The 19,359-nt window shown below is 44.8% G+C and overlaps 1 pseudogene; it reads right to left on the bottom strand.

The window, feature by feature from the left end:
• Positions 1-11,442: 11,442 nt before the first annotated feature.
• LOC125718452 (transmembrane protein 241-like) lies at positions 11,443-12,193 on the bottom strand (annotated as a pseudogene).
• Positions 12,194-19,359: the final 7,166 nt, after the last annotated feature.

The raw sequence follows: 19,359 nt of genomic DNA, 5'->3' as shown, positions 1-19,359 counted from the left end.
TGGACACCGCTGTTCAATGCCCTATATTACAGCATCATAACATCAACACCGTCTTTGAGAGGGTCGTGTGATTCAATGCGTTACTGCAGACCATCAGCACCAAAACCCATATATATGGACCAAAACCTATATATACACAATATATACACAATATATATACAGATACACAATATATACATGCATATATATACACACACATATACTTTTCCAGTGCTCACAGAAAGTCCTGGGGGGGGGGGCTTGCTTAATTCAGTAAAAGTATTGCAATGTTTTTGGTTTTATAAACTATTTCTGCATTTCTACTCGGAGGTTGAGATCTGGTAAAGTACGCTGAGTGCACAGCTGTGGTCAGGGTGACGATACATTTATGTCTTTTCCGCCTTTGTGAACTGTAGCAGCCCTGATTGACATCGCTTCACAATGGACAATGGCGATGCCGGGGCATTGGGCTGCGATCCACTCTCACCCTTTTGCGGCGTGATCCTGCACCATATCTGTCCATCGCTCTGCTCCTGCCATTGTTTCTCGCCGTCGCTGATAGATAGATGCGCGGCAATCACGAAACACGAACAAGCGAGTCAAAAATATTTTGCGCGTACGCAAATGTAAACAGGCAGCACAAAGACACGATCACCAGCGGATCTAGGAATGGTTTATTTATTGATGTGCGTTTGGGTGACAGAGCCGGAGTAAGAAGTACAGTCATTCACATTCTCAAACAAACAAACCAAAATCAGTCTCTTGATTTTCTTCCTTTTCATCATTTTCCCGATCAAGACTCCTATATCATATTATATTTTGATTATATTTCCGGCCAACTGTGTGTTATATGATCCTGTTTGCCATCCCACCTGTAGCAAGCACTACAATGTGTATCTTAAAATGGCTCTTGGACCTTGGGGTAATATCTTGGTTTTTCCTGTGGGCCGCAGCGCTACACAGGAAGTACTACGCTTGCCGATTGTCTGCTTGGTGCGTCTTCCTGAAAGCATCGACAACATAAGTTGTACAGTGTAATTTAAAACTGCACAATGTATTTATTAAAGCAGCATGTATACATATTTCTTATATAAAAGCCGGGTCAGACACTCGTTGGAGTAATTGAGAGTTAAGGACCTTGTATAGGGGCCTAATGGTGAAATCACTTTACAAGCCCCGAGATTTGAACCAATGACTTTTTGTTTTCAGCCACAATGGTTTAACCCACTGAGCCACAGACAATGAGATACAGCACGCAGCCCCGTCTTGGGTGTGTATATAGAGGCTGCACCTTCTCCTCATGTTCACAGGTGCTTCCTCCAGGTCCTCCTGCACTGCAAGAACATGTGGTTTAGCTGAATTTCTGTGTCTAATCCGCCCATGGATATATGCTCTGAGGCTCCGGGCTCAGTGCCACCCTGAACTGGGTAAGCACTTCCCTGATGTTGGACGGCTGGTTTGACAATGTACTGGCCATTTTTAACGAGAATCCATACTGAGGCTGCAGACAGATTACGGCACTAGCAGCTAGTATCGGCTTTTCCTACAGATGCAGCAAGTTCACATGATCATCGCTCTGTTTTGCTGGGTGTCACATGAAAACAGATGAACGGAAACAGACATGGGCGCCTGTCAACCTGAAGCTCCGTTTCTGTGAGCACGATTTGTTACCAGTTCACAGAGACAGAAGGGCTAATAGGTGTTAATGTAGCTGTGATACTTACCCCCGCCCCCCCCCCCCCCCCCCCCCCAAGAACTGCCGCCTCTGATGCAGCCCATCACACTTCATTTCTTACACAGTTGATGTGTGAACCACATTCCCATTGCATTGCCTGGTTACGCTGCTGTTTGCATCTTTCGCATGTCTGTGTGCATGTAAGACAGGCCAAGACATTACATCGCGCAGACATTTGTTATGGTCTGTTGTGAGCGTATCTGCAACAGTCTATTGCGCTTGGCTGACTGCATGTGAGCACAAGACGTAATTGGTCGATAAGTTGTATTTAAGGTAGTCTGGGTTACATGTAAGTAACGAAGATAAAGTGCATTTAAACTGGTGTACCCTAAGCTAAGCAGAGAACAGGGGCCTGAATCACGAAGCTGGATTCCTTATTTTGATCTGATTCAGATTTGAAGTTTCTATAATCTGCCGATCCAATAAAACAAATGTTTTCAAAGTATGACTTCTTGCGCTGAGGGCGCTGGTGGTGCAGTGGTTAGCACTGTTGCCTCACACCTCTGGGTCCGAGTCACATGTGTGTGGAGTTTGCATGTTCTCCCCATGTCGTCGTGGGGTTTCCTCCGGGTACTCCGGTTTCCCCCCACAGTCCAAAAACATGCTGAGGCTAATTGGAGTTGCTAAATTGCCCGTAGGTGTGCAAGTGTGCGTGAATGGTGTGTGAGTGTGCCCTGTGATGGGCTGACCCCCCATCCTGGGTTGTTCCCTGCCTCGTGCCCATTGCTTCCGGGATAGGCTCCGGACCCCCCGCGACCCAGTAGGATAAGCGGTTTGGAAAATGGATGGATGGATGGACTTCTTGTGCTATGTCCCTATTGTCTGTATCCACTTTTATCTCCGTAAAAGGCCCCCCCAGAGTTTACCCTTTATTCCTGCCTGAGGCCTCATGCCTACGTCCGAATCACAGCCGTAATATATTGCAGTAAAGCCACACTCCTTCTCATACGTTATTGCTTGAGTATAAGTCATTATAATGTAGTATGAAGGTATTTATAGTGCATGAATATAACTTATGTTGCCTAAATTATTCCCTAAAGTCCAGCAATACGCAGACTTCGGAATCAGGGGGAAGAACGTATTGGATCTTGTTCAGTCTAACGTCCCCGCTGTCTATCCTGCACACAAACAAATATAAACTACTTTAATGCTACAAGGGAAGGTCCCCCTCCTCTAGAAGGTCACAAAAAAGTTGGTCAAACATGTTCAGTTCTGGCGTGGCGCAGTGGTTAACATGGCTGCTTTGCAGCCAGAGGGTCCTTGGTTCACTTCCTGGTTTGGGTGTAGGACCTTTCTGGAAGGAGCTTGCATGCTGTTCATGTGGATTTTTGCCAGGGACTCTGGTTCCCTCCAAAAGTGTGTACGGTAGGTTAACTGGCAAATCTAAGTTGGCCCTGTGTGTGTGTGCCCTGCAGTGTGTTGGCGCCTGCCCAGGGTTGGTTCCTGCCTATGCCTGTTGTTCTCAGGATTCGGATTAAGAGGTTACGGTGACGGATGGATGTTCTGTTGCATTTGCATTGCTGTTCCAAAGACCATGCTAGAACATGTTCAACTTCATGGGCCGTTTGTTCAGACTCTGCGCAAACGTCTCACAGGTCATTTAATGTGATTTTGTTTTTCATACATTACATTCTGGTGACAGCAATACCCAATAAAACCCACAGAAGAGTATTTTTACTGGACTTCAATGGCAATTCTGTTATTAGTGCAGCAAAGTTAGACGTTTATCAGACAAATGTTTCAAAATTTCTAGGGAAGCTCAATGTCTCCGGGTGTAAATGGCGCTTCAGAATATGCTTTGATTTCAGGGCAGCAAAGCTAGACATTTATTAGACAAATGCTTCAAAGCATCGTTTCCAAGGGAGTTCAGTGTCTCTGGGAGTAAGTGGGGCAGTGGGCTGGCCAGGGCACTGGGCTGCTGCATGGTGATTGGAGAATCTGTCAAAGGGGCGGCACCTCTTTTTGATTGACAGCGTTTGAAATTACACTTTGGCATCGGAAGATTTCAAGTTAAGTCCCATGCGGATTTTCGGCAAGCGAAGCCTTTTCATTTTTTTTCCAATTGTACATAGCCCATGATAAACAAAAATATACACAAAGAGTTCTTGAATTTGCTGATTGCTTTATTAGTAAAGTTTGTTCGTTAATTTCAATCTGGGTCAGGGGCTAGCCAGCTTGGTCACTCCGGCTACTCAGACCAGATATTTGTTATGCTAATTTCAGCATACAGACCGTTCCGAATCTGCTCTTCCGGACTGTTTTGATGCCACTGACTAGCACGTGTCCAGGGAAGCTGCAACCGATGGTGACCACGTCAACCTGGAGGAGGACACGGCATCGGAGACCAGCTACATCGGCAAGTGCATTGACGACATAACTTCTTTCAAGGCCATCAGCATACGCCCCAACCAGAAGCTGTGGATGACTGTGGAGCTGCGTGCACTGATGGAGATCTGGGATGCTGCATATAGATCAGACAAGAAGGACGCTTTCGATACAGCAAGGGCCAAACAGTCCCGGGCCACGAAAGGGGCAAAGTCTGCACGTGCCCAGAAAGTCCACAGCCACTTCCAGGACAGCAGTGACACGAGCTGCATGTGACAGGGCATTCAAGCGATCACCAGCTACAGGACAACAGCACCTGCCTGTAAAAGAGATGGCTCCCTTCCTGATGTGCTGAACATCTTCTAGGCACGGTCTAAAGCAAGGAACGGGGGGTCGATGAGGAAGATCATCCTTTCGCCCAGTGACCAGGTGCTTCTGTCTGACCTCAGCCGACGTGCGGAAAACTCTGTACAGAGTCAACCAATGGAAGGCTGCTGGAGCAGCCGATATCCCTGGAAAAGCGCTTGGTCTGAGAGAAACGCCGCTTCATTTTTAGCTGTGTATTGCACTATATAAACACATAGCTACACGACAATAGTTTACCAGCCCTTAGAGAAAACTGCTGCGTGTGAACAATGGGTGTATCTGGAGGGGGTGTCATATTTAAGGGGGGTTATGGGGTAGTGGGACCAGGGTGGGGGGGGGTGGCTAGGGAGAACATGGGAAACTTGTTGCTTGATGATTCTGCCTTTTATTTTTGCCTGTGAGCTCTTGACATCATTCAGTATAATTCTTTGTATTCATATCTTTGTCAAGACCACCCATTCATTTCTATGGGGAAAACCCCAAACACAACAATGACGACCTTAACCCTTACCCAGCCCTAACCTTAACCATAAGAAACCAAGCAAAATACAAGACTTTTGGCATTTTTAGTTTTTAATTACATTTACAAATTTGTATGAAATTGATATTTATATTGTGGGGACTTGAAAAATATCCCCACAAGCTAAATACTAGCATTTTGTATCACATTGAGAATGGGGTGACATTGACCCCACATGCCAATCCACCGAATGTTTCTGGAAGCCGATACTCCAGATTCGGAGCAGAGATGTCTTTCAGTCACGTCACAGGTCGCTGAGAACAAGCTGTACAGAAGACATTTCCTTGTTTCTATTTTATGAATATGCAGGACATTGACTCAACAAAACCAACCTGATATCATTTATTTAGTGGATTTTTTAAGTCTGTTTTGCCCCATTGACTTTCCCTTCATGTCAGGTTACAGACACGCACCCTGACTAAATTCACCTGCGTGTTCTAGCAATAATCCTTCTGTCCTAACACAAGTCTTTGGACATGCTCTCGTTACTGCTTCTGCTTCTCTGTTTCACCACCTTATATAGCAGTTATTTTTAACCACCAGCGCAGTGCTTAACCACTTCCTTTGTAACCTGGTAAACAGAAGTCAGATCTCTTTCTTAAGCAGGAGTTTTTCAATGCAGGTTGACATCGTATTGTTTTATATAGAGTTCTGTTAAGGGCACCTGAGCTGGTAAGCTGTCCTTCTCTGTAACTGATTGTCCTATTCTGGGTCACAGGGGGTCTGGAGCCTATGGGCACAAAGCAGGTAAAAACCCATTCATACAAGCACACCAATGGGCAATGTACTAATACCCAATCAACCTCGACACAAGGAGAGCATGCAGGGTTATGGGGGCCACTTGAACCCAGGTCCCAGAGGTATGAGGCATCAGTATGAAACACCGCATCGCCATGCCACCCTGAGCCGATAATAAATGATCTAATCAAGTGATTTTTCCTCAAGTCTGTCCTGCTCCCACACACTCCCGGAGGTGTCGGTTTTTAAGTTTCCACCAACAGAGGCTGACGTGTAGGAGAAACCACAGGAGAGGTTTCCTTAAACGAGGCAAAGACTGGTTTCCTTAAACGAGGCAAAGACTGGTTTTCTTAAACGAGGCAAAGACTGGTTTTCTTAAACGAGGCAAAGACTGGTTTCCTTAAACGAGGCAAAGACTGGTTTTCTTAAACGAGGCAAAGACTGGTTTCCTTAAACGAGGCAAAGACTGGTTTCCTTAAACGAGGCAAAGACTGGTTTCCTTAAACGAGGCAAAGACTGGCACAATTTCCTTGCTTGCTGCTGTGTCAACTTCCCCTTTAGAGGTGGATGAAATCGCGCCTGTTTCATTCTCACAGTCACGATGGTTGCAAACGTAGCTTCTCTGCAAGTTCTCCCATTCTGGTTAGTTAAAAAATTCAGTTTCAGAAGTCCTGTTAAGAGAACAGATTAAAATAACATCATTATTTAGAATTACTAAACAAACAAAAAAAAAACAATAAAAGAGAAGCAAGACTTTATTCAACAGAAATTGAAAGATAACTGAAAAGCCTCTTGTCTACTTCGCTTCTACTCTCTTGTCTTTTCCACAGTCACTGGCGGACTAAGGATCTATCTAATCGGAAGGCTGCTGGTTTGAATCCCATGAATGCCAGGAGTGATTCTCCTCTCTTGGCCCCTTGAGCAAGGCCCTTAACCTGCAGTTGCTTCCTCCTGGGTATGACATTAATCGACATCCAGCCCTGCAAGCAGGTCCTCCAACTTTCACAGTTTGGGGATTGGTGGCAGGAATTGACACCCCAACCCACTGGAAAAAAACACTGTTCCATTCCATTCAAACTATTGTGGAGCAGAGGTATCATCCGCTGCATGGCAGCACATGTGTCCTCATCTCTGAGGTGGTTTGTTGTGTGGTGGGTGTGCAACGTGCTGCATCAGTGCATGCACCTTATCTCTCTGTGGCAACGTGCTGCATCAGTGCATGCACCTTATCTCTCTGTGGCAACGTGCTGCATTAGTGCATGCACCTTATCTCTCTCTCTTCCTTAAATGAAAATAACTACAGATTAACTAGGGAAACCCCTTAGTCCCCCTGTGATTCTATGGAAAGCAAAACACAATGAATCATTATGAATAATTGATTACAATAAGTAAGCGACAGATCAGGATATAACTGTAAAAAATTCAGGACAGAGCCTTGGATCTACACTAGGTTCTAAAAGCCATGTGAGGTAAACCACAAAAGGTAGCAAAAAGCCAAATTAATCAATCACTCTCGTCAGAAAAAATCACACAAAATAATTTGGTAAAAATATTGACGAACATATTTGCATAGTCTGACTCAAACACAAGCAATATGTTTGTGTGTGTATGTGCTTGACTTTCGATGATCACTAGTGTTGTTGTTGATCTTCTGGCTGATTAAAGTCTGTAACTTTGTCCCCCAGCAGCGTAGGCCGCTAAGGGAGAGGTTACTAGCGCATCACCTTAGCGTGTTAGATCTCAGGAATATAGTCCACTCTTTTGCAGTGGCTGGCATGAATCCATTTGCTTTTACCACACACTTTAACCGCTGCGTTTGTTGTTAACAGTACCTGATATGGACCCTCCCACTTAGCCCCAAGCGGTTCTTTCTGGGGTGTCTTGATCCACTCACCAGGTACCAGAGTGTGACCTCCGTCGACCAGCTCATCCCGCGTGTCGGACACCTGTTGAAAGGCAGACTGAATGGCATCGGTGAACTTGGTGAGGATGGGGGGCCAGCCCATCACAGGGCACACTCACACACCATTCACTCACACATGCACACCTACGGGCAATTTAGTAACTCCAATTAGCCTCAGCATGTTTTTGGACTGTGGGGGGAAACCGGAGTACCCGGAGGAAACCCCACGACGACATGGGGAGAACATGCAAACTCCACACACATGTGACCCAGGTGGAGACTCGAACCCGGGTCCAGAGGTGTGAGCCAACAGTGCTAACCACTGGGACGAGTCACTGACGGTGTTGTATTCACAGTCGCCATTGGGGTAGCATTTATCTGTTTGCTTCTTTTTTTCATCGTGGTCTTTAATTTTTCCTCCTGTGGGAGGCGCTGTTTCATCTGATCCTTCTTTGGACCTTCTGCAGGATACAGCTGCTCTGATGGCAGGAGCGCCATGGAAGAGGGATGGCAGGGGGCTGATGGAGGAGCAGTCGAAGGCAGGGCGCACGTTAAAGGAGGAATGTGAAGAGGAGGAGGAATGGGTGGAGATACCCATGTGGTCGCTCCACCCTCCGGGGGGTCGCTCAGCGTTTCCTGCATTTGAAGCCATTTGCAGCTGATTCGTTAAGAAAGCAATATGCTTTCTTATCTTTTGCTCTTTTTTTATCATTTTATTATTAAACAGCACCATACAGAACTCAAGATTCCACATGGAGTGTCACAGAAATATGTGACCCATCACCACGAAATGAGTCTTATGGGTGAAATTTACAAAATTTGGCGCTGATGGGTCACATATATCAAAATATCAATATCAGGAATAACCTAAAAAAGCAACCAGCGTACAATATGAAATACCCAACCCCCCCTTCCTAAATGCATAAATAATAAGACTGGTAGGCGCAGCACCCATAATAAGACCAAGGGCTCAATCAGGTTCAATAGTCTTCAAAGACTTAAAATAAGTAATAAAGGGGCTGCATATTTTGATGAACTCTTTGTACCTTCCCTCAAACTGTACTTCATTATTTAAATTTTTAAGAAGAACATAAGATTCTTCAACCATAGGGTTACAGACGGGGGATGTGGAGCCTAATAAAATAATAATAATCTGCGTTGTGCTCTTAGTGAAGTAAAAGCGATCGCGTCAGCCTGTCGATTAGCAAAAAGAAATGTCAGGGTTTTTGGGAGCACCAAAGATAGCAAACAGCGGATAAGGTTCTAGTTCAGTTTCTAAAACTATATGAGATAATGTCAAAGTAGGGAGCACAATATGATTGGAGTTTAAGGCAGAGACAAAACATTTGGGTTACATTCGGGAATGTTAGGGTAAATTTTAGATAATTTGTGTTTAGAGAGGTACGCTCGATGTGCGACTTTAAACTGGATGAGGGAGGGCCTTGCAGAAGATGATGGAGTACGAATCCTACCAACTATCCTGCACCAGTAACCCTCTCCAAATTTTAAATGATATTTTTAAATATGGAGTGGTTTCTTAATTTTCCAGAGCCGTGTATGATGGTGTTCCTATCTAAATGGGGACCTTCCATTTATTTCTATGGGAGAAACCCCAATCAAAATCATGACACCCTTAGCCCCTACCCAACTCTAACCTTAACCCAACCAAACAAAATACAAGACAAAATACAAGACTGCATTCACAGATTTTTTATAAAAATGAGATTATCCAAAAGGAGACCTGAAAAATGCACCGAAAAGTATGAACATTTCAGGTTTTACAACACTATGTGGACATTTGTCCATCAAATGTAATTTATACAACCCCCCCCCCCCCACACACACACACACATACACACCCAGAATATTTCTAGCACCGTTCTTTCAGAATCGAATGATGAGGCAGGTTCCTCAAGCTTAAGCAGTTTATTGAGAGAGAGTGAAGATGTTACAAAAAGATGTTTCACACGACCGGTTCAGTGTCTGTCTGTGTCTGTCTGCCCCCACTGAGGCGGCCCTTTATCTGCAGTCTTCGTACAGACTCCTGGAGCCAGGGGGTCAGACAGCCTTGGTGAGAGAAAGTTGTATGAGATAGGCAAAGAACATGATGAGAGGGAGCAAGTAGCAAGCACAGAAAGAAATGTAAAAAGCAGGAAATATGAAAGCTAAAGATGAGTGAACTAAGTGCAACAGCAAGCCTGAAAGCACATAAAAGCCTTAAAACATGCATATTCTTAGCCGAGCACGACTGGACTTGTTCATTCACTTCCTGCATAGGGTCTGAGGTTTGGGCGTAATCTAGTAATTTTGCTGACCACAGGTTCTTCTCATTTTTATGGTATAAACCTCATCCTAGGTCAGGTGGTCAGTCAGCTTTACCGCACGCCAACGGAACGGCGAATGTGAACATATAAAAATGCAAATTGCACCCTGCAATGAGATGTGGGGGTGGGGGGCAGTAACCATGTAGATCCCTGACATCATATCACTGCATTGCCCTGTGATGATAGTGAAGTTTCATGCTACCAGTAGGTATGGGGGGGGGGGGGGATTTCACACTGACCAGGGAAGTCCTCATTCATAGATTTCGGCAACTGGACGGCTGAATTTCAAGGGTGGTTCAAATTCATAATTTTACTCCTTGGCTATGCGCCTGATTGGCACACAAAACAATTTGTGTATGTGTGTGTGTGTGTGTGTGTGTGTGTGTGTGTGTGTGTGTGCGTGGGGGGGGGAGGGGTATCAGACTCATTAGTTTACTGAGTCCTCTCAGTTATGCAGTCAGCTTAAATGTGATAAATTATTATGACTCCTACTGAAATTCCAGCTTTCTGAGTGGGATCAGCTCCCAGTTTTCCTGTGTTGTCTGACGCGCTGTAAACTTTGGCAATTCGATGCGCTACCCGAGATCTGCTCTCCCCCGACAATATGCGCCCTTCTTTATTACTCCAACCAAACCCTCCCCCAGCCCCAGTGACCTCCTTTAAGCAGGGTGTCGAAAGTGCATCCAGAAGACAAACCTGTAGGAAGCCGTGGTCCAGTGAACATAGTAGAGGATGCCAACCAGCACGATTCAATCACTGAGAAAATTCACCCATACCAGATATTGAGTGCAAAACTACATTCATAGTTATATTACATATTGAGCTATAAAAATATGAATTTGGTTTTGCTTACATACTCGTAAATGTATTTGTTACCTAATTCTTTTGCCTCAACAAACCAGTTCACGTGGACGTACGCTCATAATAAAATAGAATTAAATTTTCTTAGTTTCTGCTAAACCAGTGACTTTCTTTGCATTTTGAACCACTTTCCTTTTTTAACAACCCCAGTTTTCCTTCCTGCCGATAACATTTTTACAACGTTCCTGTGTTAATAAGGCAAAATGTCACTGATATTGGATGCTCATGTTATTAAAACATTGTAAGAAGAATATCTGTGACCCCAGATGGCACTCCAGTCAAATATGGTAGCGCCACTAAGTACATCTCTGAAGAACTCAAGACTGAATTACAGGAACTCACCAGTATTCATAAAATATATGTGACATACTACCACTTATTTAATTGAAGAGGTGAATACAGGGGATATCATTCAGTGAATACAGGGGATATCATTCAGTGAATACAGGGGATATCATTCTGTCCACGTCTGTCTTTTTCAGAGAAACATTCAGGTAACAGCCCTATTATAAAGAGGATATCAGCACTATACCGACCTGGAAACTTTCTAAATGGTCTTTTCCTGTTTAGCTGGTCATTATTGGCTACTTCTCAGTAAGTGCACAGCCGAGGAGGCCAGCGCATTGTTTAAATTCCCTTAATAATAATGCATTTACCTCATTTTCTCTATGCTCCGCCATGCCAAGTCTCATCAATCTGAGGCATTATGCTCTGAATATTTCAGCAGTGACTCTCCAGCGTAGCTGACCGGGAGGCAACAGAGAGCAGACTTGCTGACAACAATATCAAAGACAAACGGAGACAAGCAGGCGTCCAGGATCTTGGCCACGAAGAGCCAGTTAGCACAGTGCTACAAGGAAAAGGCTTGACTGTGGTCTGCAGCGGGAAGAATTCTAGCAGGACACGGGCCCAGCGGCCACGGCAGAAGCTGTAGGACAGCAGGAAGGGGAACTCGAAGACACCAGAAAGGTCACCTGTTGAATGGGCTAACAGCAGAACACTGAAAATGTAGTTGATGCGCTGCAGTTCAAGGTCACGTAGATGGCTATATATACGAAGCGTCTGGGACACTCGGTATGCTGCCACACATAAGCAGTGGATCACAGCCCACGAGTAGCCACTGGGCTGTGGGTTGCATGCTCTTTGTAGTTCAGCCTTGACACCACATGGGTCACTACTCCAGCAGCATGAAGAACATCGGGATGGGCGAGCGTGGCTGTGCCCTAGATCCAGCATAGGTGTTGCCCACAAGCAGCAGGGACCCAGGCTGCCAGGGAAGATCCACAGCTCTAAGAAGCCTCCTGATCTCAACCAATCCCAGCTTCCCAGAGACCAGCAAGAGCAGCCCTCCCAACAAATGTCTGCCACCCCTGAAACAGGGTGGGATACATGAATTTCAAGACAGAAAGGGCATAATATTTGGTGAAATATGACGCGACATAAAAGCAACCATAACATTAATTTTCCTTCCTGTTTTAGTACAAGTCAACGGTACAGCAGGGACTCCAGGATCAGAAGCTGCTCATCACCCTGTCTGTTCATCACTCTGTCTGCTCATCACCCTGTCTGTTCATCACCCTGACTGCTCATCACCCTGCCTGTTCATCACTCTGTCTGCTCATCACTCTGTCTGTTCATCACTCTGTCTGCTCATCACCCTGTCTGTTCATCACCCTGTCTGTTCATCACTCTGTCTGCTCATCACCCTACTCCTATTGTTATTGTTTCCCGGCACTGCTGATAGATGGAGAATGTGTGCAACGAACAAAAAACAAGAACAAACAAGTCAAAAATAACAGGCAGCACAAAGACTCGATAATCAGGAATAGTTTCTTTATGGACGTGCTTTTGGGTGAGTGTATGAGACAGAGTGTGAGTAACAGGTACAGTCATTCACATTCTCAATCAAACAAACCAACCATCCGCACCAAAATCAGTCCCTTGATTTTCTTCCTCTTCATCATTTTCGTGAACATTCCTATATTCATCTAATATTTTTATTAAACTTCCTGCACTACAATGCGTATCTTAGAATGGCTCTGTGTATCGTGGTAACAAATTCTGGTTTTTCCTGTGGGTACAGGAAGTACTATATTCGTTGACAATATAAGTTGTACAATCTAATTTAAAACTGCACATTGTTTTCATTTAAGACACTTTAATTGAAAACAGCATATTTTAATTTTTTTAAAGAAAGCAGGATCAGACAATGCTTGGAGTAACAGAGTTAAGGACCTTGCATAGGGGCCTAATGCTAATATCACTTTACAAGCCCCAAGATCTGAACCAATGATCTTTTGCTTTCAGCCACAATGGTTTAACCCACTGAGCCACAGACAATGAGACTGAACCCACACCCCCGCCTTGGATGTGTGTAAAGAGGTTGCACCTTCTCCCCATGTTCTACCCATAAATATATGCTCTGAGGTTCCGGGCTTAGTGCCACCCTGAACTGGGTAAGCACTTCCCTGATGTTGGACGGCTGGTTTGACAATGTACTGACCATTTTTAATGAGAATACATACTGAAGCTGCAGACAGATTACAGCACTAGCAGCTAGTATTGGCTTTTCCGGGAGAAACAGGAAGTTGACTGATCATTCAGATGATCAGAGGTCTGTTTCGTTGGGTGTCAAATAAAAACAGATGAGCGGAAACAGACATGGGCGCTGAGAGATGGGGACCCTAAAAAATTTGTAACATTGATTGGTCTGGGTTGGTGGTCCAATGTGATATGCTTTCATGGGGCCCAAAATCTGTAGCAGCACCCTGGATTATAGATTTAGATACATAATAGAAATATATATGCATGCTAGAAATCCATCTTAGAAAAAACTGCTACTTGCAAACAATGGGGATACATGGATGGAATGTCGTATTTAAGGGGGGGTATGAGGCAGTGGGCCTGGACTTAGGAGGGGGGGGCTAGGGAAAACAGGGCATCAGCTATGTTTTTTCAAACATGGGAAACTCATTGTCTGATGATGTAAGCTCTTTATTTTGGGCTGCGCTCTTGACATCACTCAGTACAATTCCACATTATGACATCACTCAGTACAATTCCACATTATGTCACCCGCCACCCACACACACGGATTGAGTTTGGACTCCAACGGCTCACCAGTGTGGTGACATATTACCCAGTCTGTGCTGAGTTCTGTGTTTTCTGTGCATTCACTGGAATAGGTGCGATACCACGGGGTAGATAAGCATACCTAAGGTTCAGTGTGGGATGCAGCTCCCGGCGAGATGTACAATGATCAGCTCAGCAGACTAGAGCAGCGGCTGAAAGATTTGTATGACTACCAGCTAGTTTTCTGTTACGCTCTATGCTTCTCTATCCATTTCCTCAAGTCCAGTCACTCATGGGCCATTGAGAAAAAAAATTGGCAATGGGGTAACGTTGACCCCACATGCCAATCGACTGAAGAAGGATGAAAGTTGGGGATATGTTTCTAGAAGTCGATACTCAAGATTCAGAGCAGAGATGTCTTTCGATGATGTCAGAGGTCGCTGAGAACAAGCTGTACAGAAGACATTTCCTTGAACTGATTCTGCTTCTCTGTTTAACCCCCATATATAGCAGTTATTTTTAACCACCAACGCAGTGCTTAACCACTTCCTTGGCAACGTGGTAAACAGAACTCAGATCCTCTTTCTTAAGCTGTTTTTTGTCACCTTGGGATGTAACAACATCAAATGCCAATTCTTATTAACTGATCAGGTAATGTGGTGGCGCAGTGGAGACCCCTGGGGCAGTGGGAGGCTCAGTCGATTGCAGGGCACATACAAGAGACACACACACTCACTGGGGAACCCACACACCACAGTAACAAGGTAGAAAACTCCACACACAGAGCGGAGGTTTTTCACTGTAGTTTTAGTTCATTCTTATTTTTTAGATCTGGTCCCTTGGTTGGAGGGAGGCGAGATTCTCGGTTTGTATTTTAAGGGCACCTGAGCTGGTAATGAATTAGATAATTGTGTGATTCTACATCAAGTCTGCCCTGCTCCCCACACTTACTCCCAAAGGTGTCGGTTTTGATGTTTCCACCAGCAAAAGCTGATGTGCTGGGGAAACCGCAGGAGAGATTTCCTTAAGTGAGGCAAAGATTGGCACAATTTCCTTGCTTGTTGCCGTGCCAACATCCCCCAGTTGGACAAAATCACTCCTGTCGGATTCTTAGTCCCAGTGGTTTCAAATGAAACAAGTTCTGCAAGTTCTGCCTTTCGGTTAGTTTAAAAAAATAAATTCCAGAAGTCCAGTTGGGAGGAGAGATTAAAATAACACCATTATTTAACATTTTTAAACCAAAAGAAAAATAATAAAAGTCTTTGACGTAAGCAAAATTCACAGAATAACAAGCTGTGCTATTGCACGTCTGAACTGGCCATTCCTGTGGCAGATCTTTAGCCCCACCCCCATCTGTGATTCACTTTGGTGCCCCTGCCTCTCTGTGAGGTAAACATTGGCTCGGCGCTGTGAGTGACACAACAAGGCCCCTTCCTTTTTAGTACAACATCATGCCAATCCCCAAACCCTATTGTCAAAGGACATACCACTGCCTGTCTGGCGGCGACTGTCAAATTACTTTGTCTCTTTCATTGTTAAGTGACCTTGTTTATGCTCTGTGATCTAAGAACAAGGGGAACAATCTGGACTTTTTCGTTTCTCCGCTTCTCTGACGCTTCCGGCGACCCACATCGCCACTGCATGGGACACATTTGGACTCTTCTGTCAAGCTCCCTGTGGAAGGAGATGCATTTTGACCATTACCCTGTTGATGTATGGGCCCAGGGGATCGGCGCTTCCTGTTTGGTGGGCCAGGCTGACACAGAGGAGAGGAAACAAGGCAGGGGAATTTGTGCTTTGAAACTGTACAGATCAGCACAAACGCCCACTGGGGCGGCATGGGAAGTGTCACTCTGCACAGAGATCGGTAATGAAAGGCTTCCAGTCACTCGTGTATTACAGTACATTCTGGTCGTTTGGAGAGCGCTTAGCTCTGGCCAACTTTCGGGTTTTCCCCTCATCTCCCTCATTTTTTCAGCACTAGGGACGCTAAGGAGCTTATTGTGGAGTTCAGGAGAGCCAGAGGCTACAGACTCAGCTCCACTAGGATCAATGGGACTGAGGAGGAGTGTGTCTCCATCTTTATGCTCCTGGGGGCTCCTCCTGGTCTCTGAAGTCCTCCACCCTGGTCAGGAATGTGCAGCTGCATCTTTACTTTCTGAGGAGACTGAAAAAAGCCCACCTCTCACCTCAGACCCTGGCCAATTCTTACTGGTATAGCATCGAGAGTATTTTCACCAGCTGTATCACGGTGTGGTGTGACAGTTGCTCCGGCTCTGATGTGTTTGTCCTGAGGAGGGTGGTGAAAACCGCCCAGCACATCATCGGCGCCCAGTCCCCCTCCATCGAGGACCTCCCACCCAAAACCACAGACTGTATAAGGATGTACAGAAGGATGTAGAGGAGTTTCCAGTCCTACACCAGCAGGCTGAAGAACAGCTTCTTCTCCACCGCTTTCGAACTCTAAACCCTGCCGCTAATCTACATCCACTCCCACCCATAACTATGGACTGCATAGCCGCCCCCCCCCTGCACATCGCAGTTATTTAAAAGTTCTCTGTGTATATTAGGGGTGGACTGGCAACGAAAAGCAGCTCAGGAATTTGATTTCAAGTGACCCCAATTAGATAATTTGCCACCAACCGGGGATGGGGGGGGGGGGGGGGGCTGAGTATATTTTGGCACTGATCATGGGGGGGGGTGGTTTTTCCCTTTCCAAAATTTCCCAAACTTCCCCATGTATATGTATACACACTGTTCAGAACCTTCATTTTCCTGCTACTGCGATCATAGACGCTGCATATATACCCATTATTTTTACCACACCGTGTTCACCATACTGTATATACCACTGAATAGATGTCCATTCATTAGCTATACATTTATCATGCATGTCTTTGTTGTACAGCTGTTTCTAGCACTGTTGCACTTTCTTGCCCTTTCGGTTTAGATGCCAAACTGTATTATGTTGTCTGAATACTTACATTTTGTGTTTTCACAATGAAGCTGAATCTAATCTAATTTTATATTTTTACTGATACAACTCAGATTAACTTCCTAGGTACTACAGCAAGCTCCTCCTGGGGCTTCTTTTATCAACCCCCACATCTTATAGCCTTTTATCCAGTACAGTAGAAAATCTCTGCTAGTCTATACCGCCCTAAATTCCCCAGAATCACAGCCGCTCTCTTTCACGCTACGCTGGACAAGCTGCCCACAGATCTGACACCCGGCCTGCAGGCAAGGCCTGACTTATTAATCCTACTGGCAAACGCAGCCACTAGACTGCCTGATTTCAGCATGTAATTTCCTGCAGTATTGTGAGACTTCATTATCAGTGAGTGTTGTTAAGCTGATGGTGACTGCCTGTGACCATGCTGAATAAACATTTAATCATCCATTTAACCACAATGCGCTGTACGTTTGTCTTGGGTCTATATCTTGCTTTAAGTTTGAGAATTTTTTTTCCCTTAAAAATGAAGAGGCACCCCTGTTATTTTCTGAAAAAAACGTTTTCTAAAACATCATGTTGACTATATAGAACAACTTATGCCGATAAGACAATAAGATATAAGACAACTTATGTTTGCTGATATTCAGACGTAGTAGAATAAAATTATATTATTTTATATGTAATGTTAATTTCAGAGAGAGCACACCTGAAAACTACTGCACTTCTACTGATCTTCTGTTAACTTATCAGCATAATTATGGGTTTCTGCTCTGACTACATTATAAATATATAACCTCTACTTTCTCCTTTAATAACATACAGGAAAATAATTAATTTTTATACTTTTTTCCTGCATCCCTGCCCCTCTTGTTCTCTCCCTAGTTGCTCATTTGTGTTACCTGTCATTTGAGCCCTTGTGTGATTCACACCAGATGCCTCTCGTTTGCTCCTCATGAGTGATGTACAAGGGTGCCTCCCAGTTCGGTACTCTCCAGTCCGGCCATTGATGTCGGCCCTAGTGTCTGCTCCAGTGGTTTTCCCTATTATTAGTTGTGTCTTTTCTTTGCCCTCATCCCGTCCCTCAATAAACCCCTTCTGGTTTGGCCTCACATCTGCTCCTGTCTTCTTTGTGTGCGGATCGTGACATTTTTTTGTATCTATGACATGTAGCTTAGACATTGAACCTATAGACAGGTGTCAGTTATGTAATGAGGTATGAGGTCAAAATGAATATCAACAGATTTTTTAACTGGCTGTTTTTTCTGAGGACAGTTTACGGCGTGAAATAGACACCACTCCGACTGTGTAGAAGGTGCGTCGCCACGAGGCGGGTGACGCGCCTGAGACGCGCCTCTTACGCAGGCAGCATGATCGCGCCAATCTGATAACACAGGCGCCGAGATGAAAAACAGAACCCGGGACCTTGGGGTGCATCGGATGCGTGACGTGTGGGTCACAGCTGCGGAAACCATTGATTTTCATTTTGGCGCCTGCTAACATTAATATTAGGTGAAGCACAGTTGTTTTAGGATGTGCTTTGTTGCTCTGATGGAGAGTAAATAAAAATCACAATATACAGGGTTAACTGTATATGGTTATTATTACTAATATTAATAATAACAATAATAATATAACCAAGACTATAGCCATGGAGCCAACACTGGGGGGGACCAAGACTTTCATCCATCCATCCATTTTCCAAACCGCTTATCCTACTGGGTCGCGGGGGGTCCGGAGCCTATCCCGGAAGCAATGGGCACGAGGCAGGGAACACCCCAGGATGGGGGGCCAGCCCATCGCAGCAAATGCTTCTTAATCTTGGCTTAAACTAAATATAAATTACATTTATAATTCATTGAAATCAAACATTCTATTAATGATGAAAGGTAAACTCGGCGTAAAAAGATTGGGCTTGAAGTAGCAGCACTGCAGCAGTGGCGTGGGTTTCATGGACCTCATGAACGTCCCGAACACACGGATCCGCGCTGCAGCTGCAACGCACACGCCGAACAGCCAGTGTGTTCCGGCCCTCGAAAATTATAGGTGTATATTTTCTGATAGCTTACCTTTCCTTCCCAGAACATCTTACCACCATTAAAAACCATAGTATTTCATTCTGATTGGGTATCTTTCCTTATTAGGACACGTCACATCTTTTAAAAATAGTTTATTCTGACATTGCAAATATTTTACTCTTTTTAAAATACATAGGTATGTTATTTTGACATTGTATGACAGACCGACAGATGTAGCAATAAATTTGCGCTACCACCATGCTATTCAGAGCCCGCCTGCAGAGGGCAGTCAAGGTGTGCTCTATAATAATTGGATCCCCAATCAGAACTCTGTCCTCCTCCTGTGAGCTGAATCCTACAGGACTCTTCACATGTGCTTTTCCCAGCCTTTCAGTTGCTTCCTTCTGGTCGCCGAATCCGCTTCCTGGATTGCAGGACACAAAGCAGAAGAGCCACTTTTGTTCCGAGGGCTGTTCAACTTGTGACCTAGAAGCCACTATCACCCTCGGCCTTTACGCACCAAACCCCATAAGGGTATATAACCACATTCTCGTTCCCCACTACCAAT

Source organism: Brienomyrus brachyistius, chromosome 22 (genome assembly GCF_023856365.1).
Source record: "Brienomyrus brachyistius isolate T26 chromosome 22, BBRACH_0.4, whole genome shotgun sequence".
Classification (NCBI taxonomy): Eukaryota; Metazoa; Chordata; class Actinopteri; order Osteoglossiformes; family Mormyridae; genus Brienomyrus; species Brienomyrus brachyistius.
The sequence above is the reverse complement of the archived record's forward strand: the minus strand, read 5'-3'. Positions and strand labels throughout refer to the sequence as shown.